Here is a 19611-nt window from a genome sequence, read left to right on the forward strand (position 1 = left end):
TGTTAATATTAGTGTTGCTCACGAGACCAGACATTTTCCGTCTCGTCTCATAAAAGGAGATGGGACAAGTGAATGTTTTTGAAATGAGATGGGACAGAAGAAAAAGTTCGTCTTGTATCGTGGCAGGTTGTGTGATACTTAGATTGTGCTGGTTGGTGGTGGTGGTAGTGTGTGTGTGTGGGGGGGGGGTCCTCCTGCTCCCCGAATTCGAATACTGCTTGTAGTCATTTATTTTCATTGTAGCGATTAGCCAAAAGTGGGAATAAATGTGATGTTAGAGAAGATACATAATAAATTAATCATGCGTTCTCATCGTTGCGGTTAAACAAAGTGAACGGAAAAGCGACGTAAATGTAGGCTATATACAAAATTTTGCAAGATATATATTAACTGAAGAAAACTGTCATTTACTGCAGGAAATTTAAAAACTCTCCGTACCTTTTCATACCGTATCACCTCTTATATTGCAGAAATTGCCGTGTAAACCAGTGTTCTAAACGTATTATCTTAAAATTTGCGAAGAAAATATTATGACGAAAGTAATTGTAATTCCAGAAAAGGCATTCCTATAACATTAAGTTCTTGCCAGTCAGAACAAACCTATATATTCGCAATGAACAAGGCTGTTCACGTGTTCAGCCATTGACTGTTATAAGTTTTACTTTGACACCCTAATGGGAAAACCCTCTACCGAGTGGCTGAATTATAGTAAATACTACTATACTGCTAGGGCATAATTCATCTCCAAGAAATGGAGCACAGATTTTTGCACTGGAAGTTACAAGATACTTGTTTTACACAGTAACAAGTGACTTTGTTGTCGCTTCCGCGGCTCATGCTAAGTTGACTGGACGAGCAGAAGCCCTGCCTGCACGCATTTGTAAGTGATGACGTCAGAGGACCTCGTGTCTGTGGAGAGGACGTTTTTATTCCGTGACGTAGGAGGTGAATTTCAGCGGTGTTTGAAGGCGTGTTTCTCGAGAACCAAAAGAAATATCGCCGAGATAATTTGTACATCTCATGTTTGTGCCATTATCTGTAAAATGAATGTATTTAAAACGTTTTTCATGACTAAAATGTAATTTATCTAGTTTTGGAAAGTTGAGTTTCTTTGTGTTCATTAGAAGTACAACTGTGTACGATGCCGCTACGAAACAAAGTCTATCTCTAGGAAGATGCTGCCAGATGAGAACTTCCAATGAGAGTCATCAACAGATCAATGTTTCCCTAAAGATTTGCGCTCTCTGGCACTCATTGCTTCTAACAAGCAGACACAAACTTCATTTTTCAAAACTAGTTTCATTATTTTTTAGTCAGCTGGTAAGTGCCTTTGGAGTATGCCCCACGTTGTGAGAGCCACTTGTGCTACGCCCCTTGGGCGCACTATTTATAATTAGTATACCACGGCTACATATATCTTCATGGTAATGGATTCTTACTTTAAGAATGCCAATCAGAAAGCAGAAATAGCCAAAGGATATGAGGAAATGCGAGTCTATATTCTGAAAATCTTCATAGTTTACAGAGATTATATGTTCGAAGTAATATATATGTGTGTGTGTGTACATAAATTATATTCTTCTTGGATAGAAGAAATTTGGCTTCTTCTTCTTTCTTCTTCTATGATCCTGGCTTTCTTCTGCTTTCTTCTCTGGGAAAAGGAAAGGCTTCTTCTTCTTTCCTCTAGATAAATCTTATTTGTATTTTTTCTTACGATATACTCCTTGCCAGAGGTAATCAAAAACAAATTCGATCGAAAGACCGAAATAAGACACAGTTTTGAACTAACATCTCAACTTCTTAACTTTGCTGTACGTTTAACATATGAGTATATCCTTAACTATCGTAATTTCTATTTACATTTATGTTTCTTATACTTTATATACATTTTAGTATCAATATTCACTTATTTCTCATTTGTTTTAATCATTCTTTCCATCTTTTCTTCACGCTGCCATCTGTTGTCGCGTTCCCTAACTAGTTCCTTCAGTATTAACGATTGTGCGCGGCTGACAAGGCACGAGACACAACTCCTTCGTTGACATTTGTATGGACTCTTGAACCTCGTATAGCATAAAACAATGTATTGGTGTACAATTTACTCAGCATTATTTATGTGTCGCACAATATCCACTTCTCATAGTGACTACTCGGTGGCATCATTGGATTTTGTAGAGTGCCCGTGAAAAAAGGTGACCTTTCGACATCTAATTTAGTGTTTCAATTGTAATTAAAGTTTATACGTTTCCATGTACTACCTAATGTTTTATTAAGAGAGAAGGTGGATAGTTATAAACACGCACCCTCCCCTTTAGAGACCCTCAACTGTAAAATCCGCGTGATACTGCTTATTATTCATGAAAAAATAACACTAAAATAGTGAACAATGACAATTTTATGACATATTGCTAAATACTGCTTGCTCTATCCTCACACTAGAATCCTTGTGGAAAACTAACACTTAGCATTGATTACAATAGTTCAAAATTATCCCTAATTTAAATTTAATACTTTGACAAATCTATTAATATTGACATACTAGAGCTAAATATTGTCTCTCCCAAATTTAATACTCGATGTCATGATAACCTGCGACAACCTAACAGTTAATATTAATATGCAAGAACTAGAAATTTCTACTCCTAGAAATATGATATTTAATCCCCATCAGAATTTCTGTGACAATCTAATATTTTATATTAATTTGCAAAAGCTCGATATCGTCCCCCGCCCCCCCCCCCTTAAAAAGAAAAACGATTCATATTCACGGGTATAGTTTCTCTATCTGGTATGCTAGTTACTAGTAACGTAGCAGTGTTGCTGAAATTAGGACGTAGTTCAATTATTTTCATCCAATTGTTTGCTCATTATTATTATTATTATTATTATTTATCTCAATAGGGTGTCAATTAAGCCATACAACATTTAATTTAGAACAATATTAATACAAATAATGACTTGATGGCCTATATTGTAATACATGTATATATATATATATATATATATATATATATATATACAAATGCTACATCTAAGGAAAATTATATGAATTTGCATGAGCATTTAGAGTGTTACATAGTAGCAATGAAATAAGGAAAGTTTGAGAGTTATTTAAAAGAAAAGAAGGTGTATGGGTGTGTGGGTTTGGATATGAGCGTGTATGGAATTACTATTTGAAAAGGATAGGGATGAAAATTTAATCATATTGGGGAGGGGGAAGCACTGAAAATAATATTGCTGTGAGTTAGAATTTATCGGCATGTGAACGTAGAAAAAGACAGAACTGCGCTTTGCTGGTACTGAGTTTGACCTTCGTCGGGAGTGAATTCCAGGTTACCGCTGCTAGGTACGAGAAGGAGTTCTGGCCAAATCTGATTTTGTTAGGTTTGAGGATTACTAGGTTTCTATGTAAAGACGATCTGTTGATTCGAGTGCTGAACTCAGAGCGAAGCTTAGGCCTAGTATGCAATGGAGATGATTTGTTATGAATACTATGGAATACCTTATTCAGGCAGATGTAATGTATTCTCGAAGTGACTGTGGATATGTTGTAAAACTTGCGCAATTATTGAGAATTATTTTGTTGAGGGTGCATGTGAATGGTTCTTAAGCAATTGTATTGGATAGTTTCAAGTTTCTTCAGATAAGTTAAGTTGCCGCCAAAAATAAAACTAGCACCATACTCGAATACGGGAGAGGTAGAAATGTCTACTAAGATTTCTATTGAGATATTTACGAATTTTTCGAAATATGTAAATATGGTGATACATTTTACGGTTATAGTTATTTATTTGCAGGTTAAAATTTAGCTGGGGGTCGGTAATGATTCCGAGATACTTTAAATAATTGCTCAAAGGTACTCTGTCTATTGTGTTAGCCGGGTTCTCTTACCGGTGTGAAGCACCATGCATGGCCTTCGTCTTTGCAACGTTAAGCTTCAGGTTGTTGATATACCAATTTAATACTTTGGGGAATGAGTTTTCCATGTTCTCCTTTACATCCTGGTATACGTTTCTCCAACATGGACGAGAAGGCAGTCGTCTGCGTACAGAGTAAATCGATAAATCTGAATTTATTAGTGTGATATCGTCAATAAATAGGTTGAATAATTTTGGGCCAAGTATAGAGCCTTGTGAAATGCCTTCAGACACTGACTGCTCGGTGGAAAGTGAACATCCTACTTTCGTTGAGATTTTTCTATTCTCGAGAAAACTACCCATCCAGAGAATTGTTTTGCTATGGAAACCAAATCTATCCTTTAATTTTTGTATTAGCAACTTGTGGTCAACAGTATCAAATGGTTTGCATGCGTCCAGGGTTAATCAATCCAACCAGGACTGTTTTATCGGTCCAGTGTCTCGCGCCATTCATTAAGTAAACTAAGTAACAATAATGCCGAGGACACATCCTTTCTGAATCCAAATTGCCGATCAGACATAAGATTATTTGTTTCCAGGAAGGTAGTCTATTACCATTTCTAAAACTCTGCTCAAAGTAGTGGTTAGAGAAATAGGCCTATAGTTAGACTCTAAGGTAGGAGATCCAGATTTGTGTATTGGCGTTATTATGGAGTGCTTCCAGCTCGTCGGAAACTGGCCACGTTTGAAGGACGTGTTTATTATGTCGGCAAGGGGCTCCGCTATAAGTGGGATCAACACCACCAGAAGGAATGCCATCCGAACCTCCAGCCTTTTTTACGTTTAACTTATTACGAATTGCGAAAACTTCATCGACAATGGCAGATTTTAATATGAATTATTCAATTTGATTGACATTAGTTGGATTGGGGTATTCTCTCAGTATATTTACGCCTGAATTGTTGTCATTAACGTGCGTCGATGATTTTCAGATATTAGAAAAATGAATATTCAGATAATGAGCTACATCGGGCGGGCTTGTTAGGCGGACATTGTCGACTAGTAAGTGATTATGTGTTGTTTTTGATTCTCTACCCGTGATCTCATTGATAACCTTCCATTTGCAGCTGTTATTGCTAGTGGTCTGGTTCACCATGTCTCTATACTAATATACTTTTGCCTGCCTAATAATTGTTGTGCAATGGTTCCTAAAAGATCTGTATTGCTCCCACGTATAGTCGCCGGAAGGGTCCACCGCTTTCTTGGACAAGCGGTTCTCCTGTGATATTAATTTAATAATTTGAGGAGTAACCCAGGGCTTCTTGCTTTCTCTCACCCTGAGAGTTTTCAAGGGAGCAAATTTCAAAATTCAAGGTCACTTTCCATGACCGAGGTTACGTGAGAGGCAAGAAAGCTGTTCCTAACGATGATATCGGTGCCACCTGCTAGGGTATCTGGGTCATTTCTAAACAGATTGAAAGAAATATTCACAAGAAATGCTCCCTCTTCCACAACGGAAGTTCCATGGACGCAATCTATATTCAGGAACTACCTCAGTTGACACCCCTGATAATTTATGAACATTTCTAGTATCTAAAATGTTCATTAAAAAATATAGGTAGATTGAAGACTTACTGTACTTACGTATTTGTTGAAGCATTAACTTTTTCATAAACTGTAGGTATTTAATATTCGATTTTGGGGGGGGGGGGGTTGGGCAGCTGGTGGCGACCTATGCCTATCCGTGGTGTAAAAGCTGACCCTTTCTCAAGACAGTTAAATATCAACCCACGTAGTATACCCTGGACTGCATTTGCAGACTAACGAGCCTCTGAGGTCTGGAGCCGTCGCCAGTATATTCCTCTATGGGACTTGTGTGCTGTTCATAAGTGTTTGTAATTGTCCCTTCATCTATTTCATATTATCACCATTCATACCTATCTTCGCAATTAGCTAAAAGTGGCAGAAACGCGAAGTAAAGTCAATTAAATCATTCAACTTATGCCCATCCCTGGTGCCTATCTTGCAGGTATGCTCTCATGCCCTGCGTATTACAGCAAAAGCTTTGTCCCTCTGCCACAACGGTGGTGTTTTAGTAGCTACTGCATGTTTTATATCTTAGATAACTTGTCAGTGAAAAAGAAAAACGAAAACTCTCACTAATGTAGCATGCAACTTGGCAACACTGTGTTTTTTATCAGCGCTGAAGGTCAAATCAACTTTCATATTGAAGAGCCTCGTTTTGCGTCCGGACGAAAATCTGCAACCGTAAGTATTGTTTGTTCATGTTTTACTCTAATTGCGGAATCATAAGATTAGACTGACAGTAGTATAGTCTCGGTCTCGTTTCTAACGCGAAAGGAAGTTCAAGAACTTTGTCAGCGAAGAGAGGGCATGAAGTCAGACGCTTTCTTTGTCTCTGAGTCGAGGTTGAACGTCTGCAAAATCTTGAACGTCTGCAAAATCTTGATAAGATCGGGAGAGGGATATCTATTATTGCAAATTAGTGTTAGTGAAACGATGCATAAAGGGCTCTCCCAACAGGTTGGGGGTACTGTCACTAGATATGTCAGAGCCAGAGGCCGGAACCAGCTTGAAAACCCAAATTCTCGAAGCTCTTCCATGGATTCCCGCGATCGGTCTAGGTGACCACTTGCCAACAACAAAAAACAGAAACTTCCAGAGCGAACAGACTACAGACAGAAAGAAACCGACATAAACACACAGAAACCAGTGCTTTACAATCTTCTTCTTTTCAACTACGACACCAAATACAATACAGCAGAACACGTGTTCTAACAAACATCTAAATATGTGCCAAGGGCACAAATTTCACAAATCCTGTTCACTCGTAATGGCATAATATTGAAATCTCCAGATCCTGACTTTGCAAAACTAATTAGAAACAAAGGCTCTTTTGAAATTTATGGATCCAAAGCAAATATCCTAACACTGAATGTTTCCACTCAAAAACAAACACCACCACCACATAAATCCCCACTACTATCAGTTGTCATCAGAGGTGTAGAACCTGACTTAACAGACGAAGAGATCTTTGAGGAACTGGAATGCGCAGGTGTACAAATGTCCAAAACATATCCATTTATGGATATCTCCGGGATATCACGTATGCGGACAAGTTGATATCGAGCAGATATCCAGTGGATGTCTTTTGGACATTCCTGGATATGTATTGGATATTCAGAACTTCCGACACAAATATCCAAAAGATATCTTTGAATATCACGTGTGCGGAAAAATGGATATCCAGCAGATATCCAGTGGATGTCTTTTGGACATTCCCGGATATCTATTGGATATCCAGAACTTCCGACACAAATATCCAAAAAATATCCAGTGGATTTCTTTTGGACATTTGTGTGCTGTGTGGGAAGAAGGTGCCTATCTTTATCAGCGTATGTCCTCTTAGATTTACTGAAACCCATTTCCAAGTTCTGTTTGACGCAATGGACAGCTTGAAGAACCATTAGGTGATCCGCCACTGATGACTGATGCCGATGCCTGAGATTCATTGGATGCATGAGGAACATCTGTAGAATTGACAGAACACACACTGGGCTCATCAACGGCACTTTCCTCACTTTTTCCCTGATTACATTTCTGTATAAAAAAAGAACTGATTTTCGGAACCTTCTTCAAAAATGCTTACTGCTTTTCAACGTTTCTCCGCATTTCTCTTTTTGTATTGTGACCCACTGAGTCTTACTATTTGATCACTCTTAATGAGCGTAATGACAATTAAAACTTACCCCAACAAACGTACGTCGGGCACTGACACACGCGAGACGCAACACACCATCTACTTCTTGAATAATATTCTCGAGCAACTAACAGTAGAATAGTACAATGCTAAACCCCATTAATAATGCTTGCACCGACAGTTTAATTCTCAACTATTCAACGCGAATCACATGTTTCTGATATGCGACCAATGCCGGCAGTAACAAGAACGGCGTTCCTGGAACGCAGCCAAGCAGGTGTTGTATTTCAAAAGCAAGCGGCAGGCTCCATGTTCTTGCCGCAATTGCCGACCCTGCTCAGCACAATACTGTAGATTCGAAGCAACAACGTCGGTAATTAAAACAACAAATTAGTAAACTAGTTCCGAGCCCCTGCTAGCCTATCTCCCTTAAGAAATATTCGTCGTTAAGTTATATTTATAATACAACTACATTAAGTCATTCCAATGGACATTTCCACTCAATTTTTTTTTCAACATTTTTAAAAACTACACCCTGGAAAAATGACCCCTGCAAGTTTTCGCGTTTTTCTGCGTCCAGTTTAAGGCAGAAACGAGACTTCCAAAGTTGCGAGGCTAGCGTTGCGCTGAAAACACGCCGCCGCCATGTTACTACGTCACTCCTTAGGGAGAGCTCGTTTGTCGTCTGCTTCGAGCGTCCAGTTCGTGATGGGTAGCCCACGGTGAGCGAACACGTGCAGCAGTTTTACAAATCTGTACCGATTTAAATAATGGAAGAAGGAGCGATAGGAGAAAGGAAAGCTATGCTCTGTAATGATCATTCTTCTATGAAATATCCGTGCTGCTCACGTGCAAGATAAATGAAAGGGTTCAGCTGCATGTGTGTTCTCAGGCCATGCGAAAAATATTGCTTATAAAATTGGTTGCTGACCAGACACTCAAAACTATTTTTTAAACTTATATTTATCGATATTTACCGTAACCTATGTAGTGCAAAATAGGAATTTTCACATTCTTCACTTTATTTATAAAGCCTATTTAACTTTCTTTTCCATAAAGCAATTTCAGTTTGTGTTCCATTTCTGTTGCGCAAATTATGATAAAATATTTTTGTGCAGATAAGAGAAAATACACTGAGAAGATTACATTAGTTGCACAGTACATATCTATACTTAGTTTATGTATAATTATTACAAGGAAATAATGAGTATAACCATGGACTTATTTAAGTAGGATTCAACGGGTCCAACCCCCCTCTTTTTTTGGTTCACTAAAATTACCAGTTTCCTTGTTCTATCCGCTTGTTCATAAAAAATTCCTTCGGACTTATTTCATTCTCTTAAATTAGAGACGCATAGGACGGGATACGGATGGGGAGGAAATTTCGTAATTCCACACACCAGATGGGACTGCAGACCAATATCTGCAATTTCCTGATAGTTTCGGAATTTCTGTGATAAGAAGCTGCATTGAGACTGTCAAATCAGTTATTTTTTCCCCCTCGAATCATATTAAAGGAATTTGGTTCTTAAAAACGTAGTGACACAAGATGAACAGAAAAGTATCAATACTTCGTGACTACAAACACACAACTTTGTCGGGTCCAACATCCCCTCCCCCCATGCTCCCCAACTAGCTTCCGGCCAGCAGTGTCCTGGATTTTCACTTACGAAATAAAGCAACCCTAATCATACCAAAAGTTGATCCATCCCTTCCCCCCCCCCCCGTGAACTATATATACGCCCATGTGTATAACAATATCCCATACTGAAATGGTACAATATAATTATTTTGAATTTTGTACTGCGAAAAAAACCGCCTCATCTCGTTACCCCGAACGCATTAATTGGTTGGTTCACAACTTCACCACTAAGGATCCTATCGAGACGAGACATGGCAGCCTTGGTCTCGTTCTCGTTGAGAGTTGTAAATGTCTGTCTCGTTTTTATTTGTAAATGTCTCATTGACAGTCTCGTCTCAATTTATAAACATCCGTCTCGGTTTGGGAGGGAAATTCTCGTTCTCGTCTCAATTCTAGAAAAATATAGAATTAACAACGTATGCAAAGGCTTATCATTATAAATACAAAAAAAAACCTTTCTTAATATATTTTTTTTGACTCCTCGTTTCGACGGTACAGCCCTCGAAAACTAAATATTATCCTGCTTATATATGCAAACCAAACTGCAGATTCACAATTACCAGGAATGAACTTGCGTTGTAATTATTATACACAAAATTCATGATTTATCTGAGGAAGTCGCATGTTCCAGGTTTGACTCTCGACCTGGGCATGACTGTTTCCTTGTGAGTGTCATTTCATTGAACTGGAAATTGTTACATGGGAGGATGTTTGCTCGAGACTTTGGGGACAGCTAGGGGGATGCTTCTATTGTTAATGTTAGTGTTGCTCACGAGACGAGGCATGTTCCGTCTCGTCTCATATAAGGAGACGGGACAAGTGAATGTTTTCGAAATGAGATGGGACAGAAGAAAAAGTTCGCCTCTTATCATGGCAGGTTGGGTGATACTTAGATTGTGCAGTTGGTGGTAGTGTGTGTGTGTTGGGGTGGGGGGTGTACTCCTGCACCCCGACTTCGAATACTGCTAGTAGTTCGCCAAGGGTCCCGGGTTCGAATCCCGGTCGGGCTTGGTTGTTTGTGAATGTCCATTCATCAATTTCATCATTTCATCACTCATCCCCATCTTCGCAAATTAGCCAAGAGGCACAAAACACGAAGTAAAATAAACTAAATCAATCAATCAATACTGCTTGTAGTTATTGATCTTCATTGTAGCGATTAGCCAAAAGTGGGAAGAAATGTGATGTTAGAGATGATACATAATAAATTAACCATGCGTTCTCATCGTTGCGGTTAAGCAAAGTGATCGGAAAAGCGACGTAAAAGTAGGCTAAATACAAAAATTTGCAATATATATATTAACTGAAGAAAACTGTCATTTACTGCAGGAAATTTAAAAACTCACCGTACCCACACCGTACCCACACCCCCTATACGCCTTCATGGCGTGGTGCTAAGCACAGGGGAGCACTTTACCTTTTTTTTACCTTTTACCTTTTTATACCGTATCACCTCTTATATTGCAGAAATTGGCGTGTAAACCAGTGTGTTCTAAAAGATAATATATTATCTTAAAATTTGTGAAGAAAATATTATGACGAAAATAATTGTAATTCCAGAAAAGGCATTCCTATAACATTAAGTTCTTGCCAGTCAGAACAATGAACAAGGCTGTTCACGTGTTCAGCCATTGACTGTTACAAGGTTTGCTTTGAAACCCTACCGAGTGGCTGCATTATAGTAAATACTACTACAGTATACTGCTAGGGCATAATTCATCTCCAAGAAATGAAGCACAGATTTTTGCACTGGAAGTTACAAGATACTTGTTTTACACAGTAACAAGTGACTTTGCTGTCGCTTCCGCTGCTCATGCTAAGTTGAGGGGACGAGCAGAAGCCCCGCCTGCACGCATTTCTAAGTGATGACGTCAGAGGACCTCCTGTCTGTGGAGAGGACGTTTTCAAATCCGTGACGTAGTAGGTGAATTTCAGCGGTGTTCGAAGGCGTGTTTCTCGAGAACCGAAACAAATATCGCCGAGATATTTTGCACATCTCATGTTTGTGTCATTATCTGTAAAATGAATGGATTTAAAACGTTTTTCATGTCAAAGTGGAAATGTCCATTGTGTGTCCGGAGAAAAAAGAGACAATCCGAGAATTAGGTATTCCTTATAAATTTAAAACAAACAATCGTGCCGCCCCTACCAAAGTGCCGCTCTAGGCCCGGGCCTATGAGGCCTATTGGGTAATCCGGGCCTGCGCATACAGGGCGCCAATCCTTAATATCGCGGAAAAAACAAAAGCGCCGCGCAACCACTACTGGTGTTCTATATATAGTGTACTCATAAGAAAGACTGCTTGCTTGAAATTAATGGTAACATATTCCGGTCGCGAGAGCCTGGAAAGATAAAAGTATGGATGAAACTGTTACTCGGGAAAATGACTAAATCACGCAGTCAAATAAAGTAACTAAATGCTAGTTTTCACTTTTGACCGAAATTTTGTCGGAGATATTTTGAGTACTACTTGTAGTGAAAACTTACTATTTTTTTTTCATTTTTCACTCTCTGTTACAGTGAAGAAACTAAATCCACTTCCGTAATAGTTAAGCACATAAAGAATCTTTCTCCTACCTTAAAGACAGAAAATATGCTGAATATGCTCCTTCATACACATGGTCTCATGAGGCACCTTAATTTAATTTGCTATTTCATATCGAGAATTTCTATATGTTTAATGATCACATCACATTTAGCTAGAAAAAAGATCCAATGTCTTGAAAATCGTAATCATACTCACGACAGAACTGATTATATTTTGAGATATTTTATTTTATTTTCTACTTCTACAGTTCAATCACTATGATAAATTGTCAACTGATATTACAATACAAATGACGATTGATTGATTGAGTGGGTGTTTTAAGTTCACTTTATGCACAGTAAGGCTAATCGAAACTGGACCTACAACTTAAAGTGGGATGCGAACCACTATGTGCCTTCACCGGGTATTGAACCGGAACCCCTTGATTACAAGACGACGACGAATTCAAATGACGAAAGAACAAACACAAAGAATATGCTAAGCACAGTTCACGGATACCAGCATCTTTCTTCATGATTATTAATTTATATTTTTCCAAATAAGGTTTAATTAATTTTGTACTCCATTAACGAAATCATTGAGGTAGATGCTAGCCTCCGTCATGTAATGGTTGGTCTGGCACACGTTTAACCTACATTTCCGGTATCTGTGGAACAAGTCCGCGCAAAACGTTAGAAAGAGGAGAAAGCGAGTGGACGGAGTAAAGCAGAACGTGCTGCTGCAAACGGCTAGTAGCTGCGGCCTCGTTTCCCCACTTCACCTCTCATGCGTTCATTGATCCAACCCTCTCAAGTCACACTACTTGCACAGAGACTAGTTTTTGTTCACTTGCTCCATATTCCCGGGACAGAGTGAAAAGATATTAAATTGCACCTAAGATTAATTGCTTTTTTGTTTCCTATTATTATCATCCTCGGTTTTAACATAGGAATATGGAAATGATATTAAGATTAGTACAAATTACTGTGAATTAGGCCTATATTACGTGCACAAGAAAAATGTAAAAGGTGTATTAGTATTATTTAAAGAACCATACTTTTCTTTCCAGATCCCATCAATTATGTCCCTACCAATATACACTGCGGATGCTTTCTCCAAATCTCCGTTCGCTGGAAATCCAGCTGCTGTTTGCTTACTTGAAGAGGTGAGTAAAATTTAAAGCGCTCAAGCAAATAGGTATGCTTAACCGACAGGAAACCCAGATGAATAAGTGGATCAGGTTTCTCACATGAGGGGAAGATCAGGATTACACGAATCCGAAACTATCCATTCTAATACATAACCAATTGATATCTTAGGATTGATTGAGATCTAAATATGATCCAACCATCGGGTCACAGTTCGCTCATGCTCCACTCATGGTCAGGAGATCGGGTACCCACACTAGCACCCGAGTTTCGCTCCGGTATGATCATCGTCAGTCTGGTGTTGACAGCGTACATCTATTTTTCTGGTAGCACAAAGCGCCTGGCGATTGTGCTATCTACAATGTTTAAGATTTTTGACGACAGACTTGGCTGTTATGGCATTGTAATTGAAAGGAATTGACAAAAAAAATTACGAAAACGGAAGCGACTTTAGGTTCATCCAATTAGTGCAAGCCGCAAGAGAGAAGGCGAGTTTCATACCCTCCACCTCGGCTTGTGGACAACGCGAGCAAATTTTTCGAGAATTTCCGAATGTCACTTGCAAGTTTTCAAAGCACACTGAAAACCATTGAGCCTTTAATGAAGAAAGAAAACACAAAATTCCATGAGGCCATATAATTCTTGTTTATTACTATCCTTGAAGCATATAAAGTAATATAAAGAAAATAACTACATCGTTTACAAGTAACTTGAAAGTGTTGAGTACTCTGCTTTCCAAAATTATCGCAAATATATTGTAGGATTTTCGTAGTTGTACAAATGACGAAATTCGCTTCCATAAAATATTCTTCCCAATTGATCGTGATCAGGAAGTGAGTGGAGCATGATCTGAGCGCTACTTGAGCGCTGGTAGTGGTGGTACTCTGACTTCGAAAATATCAAAATTACATCAATAAAAATCTTTAAGCTACAATTTTCATTAATTTTTTGTTTAAGTCCATTTTATGCACATTAAGGCTATTCGGGACTGGTCCTGTAGTTTAAATGGAATCGAAACCACTTGTGCCTCCACCTGGACCCCTTGATTACAAGGTGACGACATTACCACAACGCCATCGGGGAGCCCCTTTTAAGCTACAATTAGATTGTTAACTATATCAGAAGAACAATTTCACTCAAGATAATTATATTAAAATAATTAATTAATGTAACTAATTTTGTTTGCTGTTAATTATATTGGAAATAATATGAACATTAGGGAAATCAATCGATATAGGGAATGCTTCTATAAATTTATTTCTCTCTTTCTTGATATTCTTAAAATGAAAAGTATAGCGCGGTTATGATAAAATAAAATAGAAAAGTTAGCTACATGTTATTCCGGAGTACTCGTTACTATTATTATTCTGTAAAAGTTACCGGTTTATTGTTGCTGCTTGGTTCTGGTTTGGATGTCCTGAATGTTTATACGCTGACGCCAACTGAAACCTACGTGCGTGTATTAAATAGTATATTTTATTCTCTTTAGTTATTCTACTTATATCTGTTTATTAACCATGACCAGGAAGTGGATTTGTATGTGAATACATTTCTTCATTTGATGCTCAAACGAATGCAATTTATTTTACATGGTTTACATATCTTAGTTTTTAGCACATACTTAATTTATTTGTACATATATTTTCAATATTTTCAAACATTTCTCGACATGTATTTCGTATTCGTATCACTCCAAATTCCAATATTCTGTTCAGTGAAAAAGGTTTTCCGTTCATCTGTATTCTGTTCATAATTTCAATGACAATCATAAAAGAAGCACAAAAAATAATATTGAACTACCAATGTTCAGAAAATAATATGTCAATAAATAATGAATTAAAATAAAATTAACACATCTACTCTTATGTTAATTACCTAGGAAGAAATGTTAGCTTTACAGAAGACGATGGGAGTAGTGAATGTAACTAAACTATGTATAAATTTTCTTTTTCTTTTCTAAGATTTCTTATTAAAAATGAAACATGTGTAAGGTGACATGAGATAGAAAAGTTATAAGTTATTTAGTTACTACCTAGTCATACCATAAATACTGTCACAAGGTTTTAAGTAAATTGACACAAAATGCTGGGAGATATTTTAATATCCTCATAACATTACTGAAATGGATGCATGATAAATCAAAATCACAAATCAATATTCAAAATGGTCACGCTTAGCACGCACACATTCCGTAAGTCTTTGTGGCCACGCATCAATTGAATTACGCAACACATCGACTGGAAAATGAGCAACTGCCTTCAAAAGAGACCGCTTTAAACTTTCAAGTTTGGGATGTCTCTCTTACAAGCCATCTCCTGAAGCTTGGACCTCAATATGCAGTCCAAAGGGTATAGGTCCGGACTTGCAGAAGGCCAATCCGAAGTGGAAATTAAGTCTGGTACATTTGCCTCCAGCCACTGCTGTGTTGTTCGGGCCCCATATGTTGGGGCTGAATCCTGCTAGAAGCTCCAGTTCTGACTATGGAAGAGAGTGTTGTTGAGATTCTTGACTAGTCTCTCAAGCACTGTCTGCTGGTACACTTTGGCTGATGTTTTGACCCCTTTTTCACAGAAATGGAGCGTGCCCTCATAGCAAATGTTCCAGACTTCATTTCCACTTTGGATTGGCCTTCTGCAAGTCCGGACCTAGCGGTCGGTCTCTTCTGAAGGCAGTTCTCATTTTCCAGTCGATGTGTTGCGTAATTCAATTGATGCGTGGCCACAAAGACTTACGGAATGTGTGCGTGCTAAGGGCGGCCATTATGAATATTGATTTGTGATTTTGATTTGTCATGCATCCATTTCAGTAATGTTATTAGGATATTAAAATATCTCTCAGCATTTTGTGTCAATTTACTTAAAACTTTGTGACAGTATTTATGGTAACACTAGGTAGTATTCACATTAAAATGACTCTTGTCAGGTGCTGCTTTGAATTTCTACTGACCTTTCCTATAGCTACGCGTTAACACTGTACTTAGCAAACAATGTGCTATATTGTATATTTTATATGAACTTTACGTTTCTCAATAGGTTTATCGAGACGGTGGCAATGGATGATGAAACTCAAAACAAATACATCCCCTCATGGAATTCTAACCAGCACAAGAGGCTACCACAAAATAGTAAAACGTTAGTACTTTTATGAAAATTGATTAATATATTTAGAGTTATGCCTTTAAGGGTTATTGAAATTAAATATATGAGAGAACCACTTTTAATTTTAGGATATTTCAGATGAATTGAAACAACAAATTGCATCTGAAATGAACTTAACAGTGACAGCATTCGTCACAAAAAACAGGCATCTTGATAATTTCCAATCAGCTGGCAGATTTGGTTTGTGATGGTTTACGCCAGCCAATGAAATTCTCATGTGTGGACATGCAACCCTCGCTACTGCTGCTGTTCTATACCAGTGTATCGGTCAGTATAAGAGGTTTGTTCTCATAAATAGATGTAGGATATCAGCAGGGAATATTGGTCACTAAACGAAAGTTAATAAAACTGACAAACTGATCATCAGAAACTAACAGGTTTGAGATAAAATGAATAAATATAGGGGAATTTATATTGTCCCTGATTCATTACGAAGCAAAGAACCACTCATATTGCTTAATTACTTCAGGAGATCAAGGCACAAGGAGATAATTATTAATTTCTTTAACCAAGATATTAGATCTAAAAGTGTATCTTTTATATGATGAAAAACATTGCTTCTTATGTCTATATAAACAATCGTAGAATTATTTGATAAACAATAAAGTTTGGAGTGCTCTTATATAACTTTCATCTACAGATCTTCGCAGTGCTGTGTACTGTAATTGATGGTTAAAACCAGAGTTCTATCTAAATAAAACAAGAAGAAATGGGTAGTGACATAGAATTGGGTTGTGTGAATGAAACTCAGCACCTACTGATTTCTTAAGATTTGAAGGGCACGTGGTGTGGGGGGAAGAGTTGTCTGTGAGTCTGTGTATGTACGGTGTACACATTGTACACATGGATTTATAAATGTTCCCAATTCTTAAAAAATTACCACGTTTAATGAGATGCAAGAACAATGAGATCACGCATGTGTTCATGGAGGACCTACTTCATATCGCAATGTGCTCTATAGCTAATTCTCCAAATGTTAGTAATACAAAAATTTAGTAAATGCTCAGCTCTTTGAGTAATTGAAACTGGAATGCAATTACTTTTAAAATGCGTTACAGCAATTCAGTTACATTCAAGCGATAATCGCACAGTTACTTTTTCCAACACTGGAAATCTACGTGCACAGAAAAGTGGTATGATTGAAGTAGCTAGATCAATTTGGAACACTTCTATGGAAACAGAAGAATCCTAATGTTTGTTATACCTGAGTGGACTCAAATAATATTGCTTATGGTTTAATATTATTTTGCTTGAAATAGAGATTGCTGATTTGCGTAATTAATTAGAAAGCTTCATGACTGTAGTCCCAGTTGCAGATACCGAAATCTCCAGGATCAATAGTCGCCAAAAGTAGCGTACATTGTTAAAGAAACTATATAATAGAACACGGAATAGAGCAAACAAGATTGAAAAAGTCTATTTGTTAGGTCTCTTTCAGTCCAACTTTGGTCTTACATCGATTCTTGTCACAAAAATAAAAATAAAACGGGAAAGTATTGATACATCGTCATGGTTAGGTTTATCGCAGCTCACTTCGAATCACATATTATTTTCTTTAAAAAGAGGACGTGAAGGAGAAAGTATCGTAAAATCAGATGCCGCCCTTGCTCTGAATAGAACTTCGTATCCCTGAAAGTGACGCTGCTTATCAAAGTTCTTTCTTTTATTTTGTCTCCGCAGGAAACTCGAATTCTAAACTGGAATTCGACACCAAGAGCGGAGTCCTGACGACCCGCAAGGATGAAGCCGGCAGAGTGGTTATGTCCCTCCCCTGTTACCCCCCGGTGGACCTTGGCACTGACGAAGCTAAAGTTGAGAAACTGGTCAAAGCAACTGTTCAGGGCCTTCCGGTGCAAGAAGTCAAGTACTCAGAAGGAATAGGAATGCTCCTCGTACGGTTGAAAGACTCTTGTTCAAGGTATTTTTCAGATTGCTATCTATCATTTAGATTTCAACACAGCGGAAGCTCAAGTTACAGAAGATGGCAAAGCTGATACAATAAGAGTAGTCACAATCTTTTACGTGTTGTTAGGTAGTCCTTTTGCTTATTTCTTCAATGAAGAGATTATAAAAATATGAAAGTAATGTGGAACACAGTGTGATATTGTGCAAACGAATAAAAATGATACCTGCTTCTAGGACAGATTCATTCTGTGATTTTGTCGGCCCCCATGGCGTAGTGGTCAGCTCATAACGCTACGACGCAGGTGTCTCGGGTTCGATTCCCTGCCTGGGTATAGATTTTTTGCGAGTGTCCATTCATCAATTTCATCATATCATCCCCACCTTCGCAAATTAGTCAAACAGTGGCAGCACAAAAGCCGAGTAAAATAAGCAAATCAATTAACAATTAATATCATTCTGGAATTTACTATGAAATGTTGTTGCAAACGTTCACGTTGCTTCGAAAGGAGGTTGAGAAAGGTCAGCAATGGCATGCGCATAAAGTAAGACGCAAGAGAGGATTGAATGGGGAAGTAGAGGCAATATTTGGTAGAGCCTTTTGTTTCTTATTGCATCTGTCACATCTTATCTCTGGCCCAATCATGGGTACTAACCTTCAAATTGCCATTTGTAGGCACTATAAAAACGTTATGGGACTCGAAATAATATGAAACTAATTTTAAACAATAAATTAATTCCAAAGGAATAAGAAAGGCAAATTGGCAATAATCAGCACATTATGTATAAGACGTTAGAAATATTCCCCATCTGAATTTAGTTCATTTGCAACAATAACTCTACTTTAGATAGAGGTTTGGCAAGATATTGCACAAAAAAAAAAAAAATGGAACTGCAATCGGACGAGACTAGTGAACGTTACACAAAAGATATAATATATTTGACAAGCACTTTCATGTCAACGCAATTGTTACTTTATAACAATGTCTACATAATCCATATTCTAGTTCTCGAACGAGGCGAGACTCGGCTAGAAATTTTATTCTCACGCGGTATATACATTTATTTGTGCGTTCGCTTTTCTTTCTTCCCTGTTTCTTTTCACGTTATTTCCTGTCCTACTATATCCTTTCATAGAGCAATAACTAGGGCAGGAATAAGGATTTTAGTGTTGCTATTATTCATTTTCGATATTACTTCGCGTCTAGTGCTTGAGCGTATTTGCCTTCGCATGGTGGAATTTAAGCGAATTCAAAACAGTTCAGGATTGAGGTCCAAATCACAACGAGTTTCAACTTCTGCCTTTATTATTATTATTAATAATAATAATAATAATGATAATAATATCGTCTTTATTGAGTGGGCGTGTTTCGGCCTCGCGGGCCGTTAATAGTTATAGGCTCAAGTTTCACAGAATAAGTAACAACAATCTCGTTAGATTGACGACATAACTCCAGGCATCATTTCTTGTAATAATAATTTGCTAATATGGTGTTTAGTTTAGAAAGGAATGGGGATGGAAATAAGGACAAGTGAATAACATTGTGAACACGATAACTGTTGGAAGTTAGAGATTTTAGTGTGAAATTCACACAGTATCTAGATACGTCCAAGGAGTGATATGGTGTTTCATTTGAGTGAAATTGTTCACATAAT

At 37.8% G+C, this 19611-nt stretch overlaps 1 protein-coding gene and 1 long non-coding RNA gene across 2 annotated transcripts in view; both read left to right on the forward strand.

Annotated features, from left to right (window-relative positions):
* The window catches only part of LOC146003254 (phenazine biosynthesis-like domain-containing protein 2), an 88065-nt gene that overhangs the window by 50330 nt on the left and 18124 nt on the right, over window positions 1-19611 (forward strand). The window lies entirely within an intron of this gene.
* Window positions 6077-17870, forward strand: LOC146003256 (uncharacterized). The gene is made up of 4 exons (XR_014443814.1): window positions 6077-6125; window positions 12817-12912; window positions 15928-16026; window positions 17734-17870. It is a non-coding gene; the product is annotated as an uncharacterized LOC146003256 (long non-coding RNA).

The sequence above is a fragment of the Lepisma saccharinum genome, chromosome 20 (genome assembly GCF_977018435.1).
Source record: "Lepisma saccharinum chromosome 20, izLepSacc3.1, whole genome shotgun sequence".
NCBI classification, from domain to species: Eukaryota; Metazoa; Arthropoda; class Insecta; order Zygentoma; family Lepismatidae; genus Lepisma; species Lepisma saccharinum.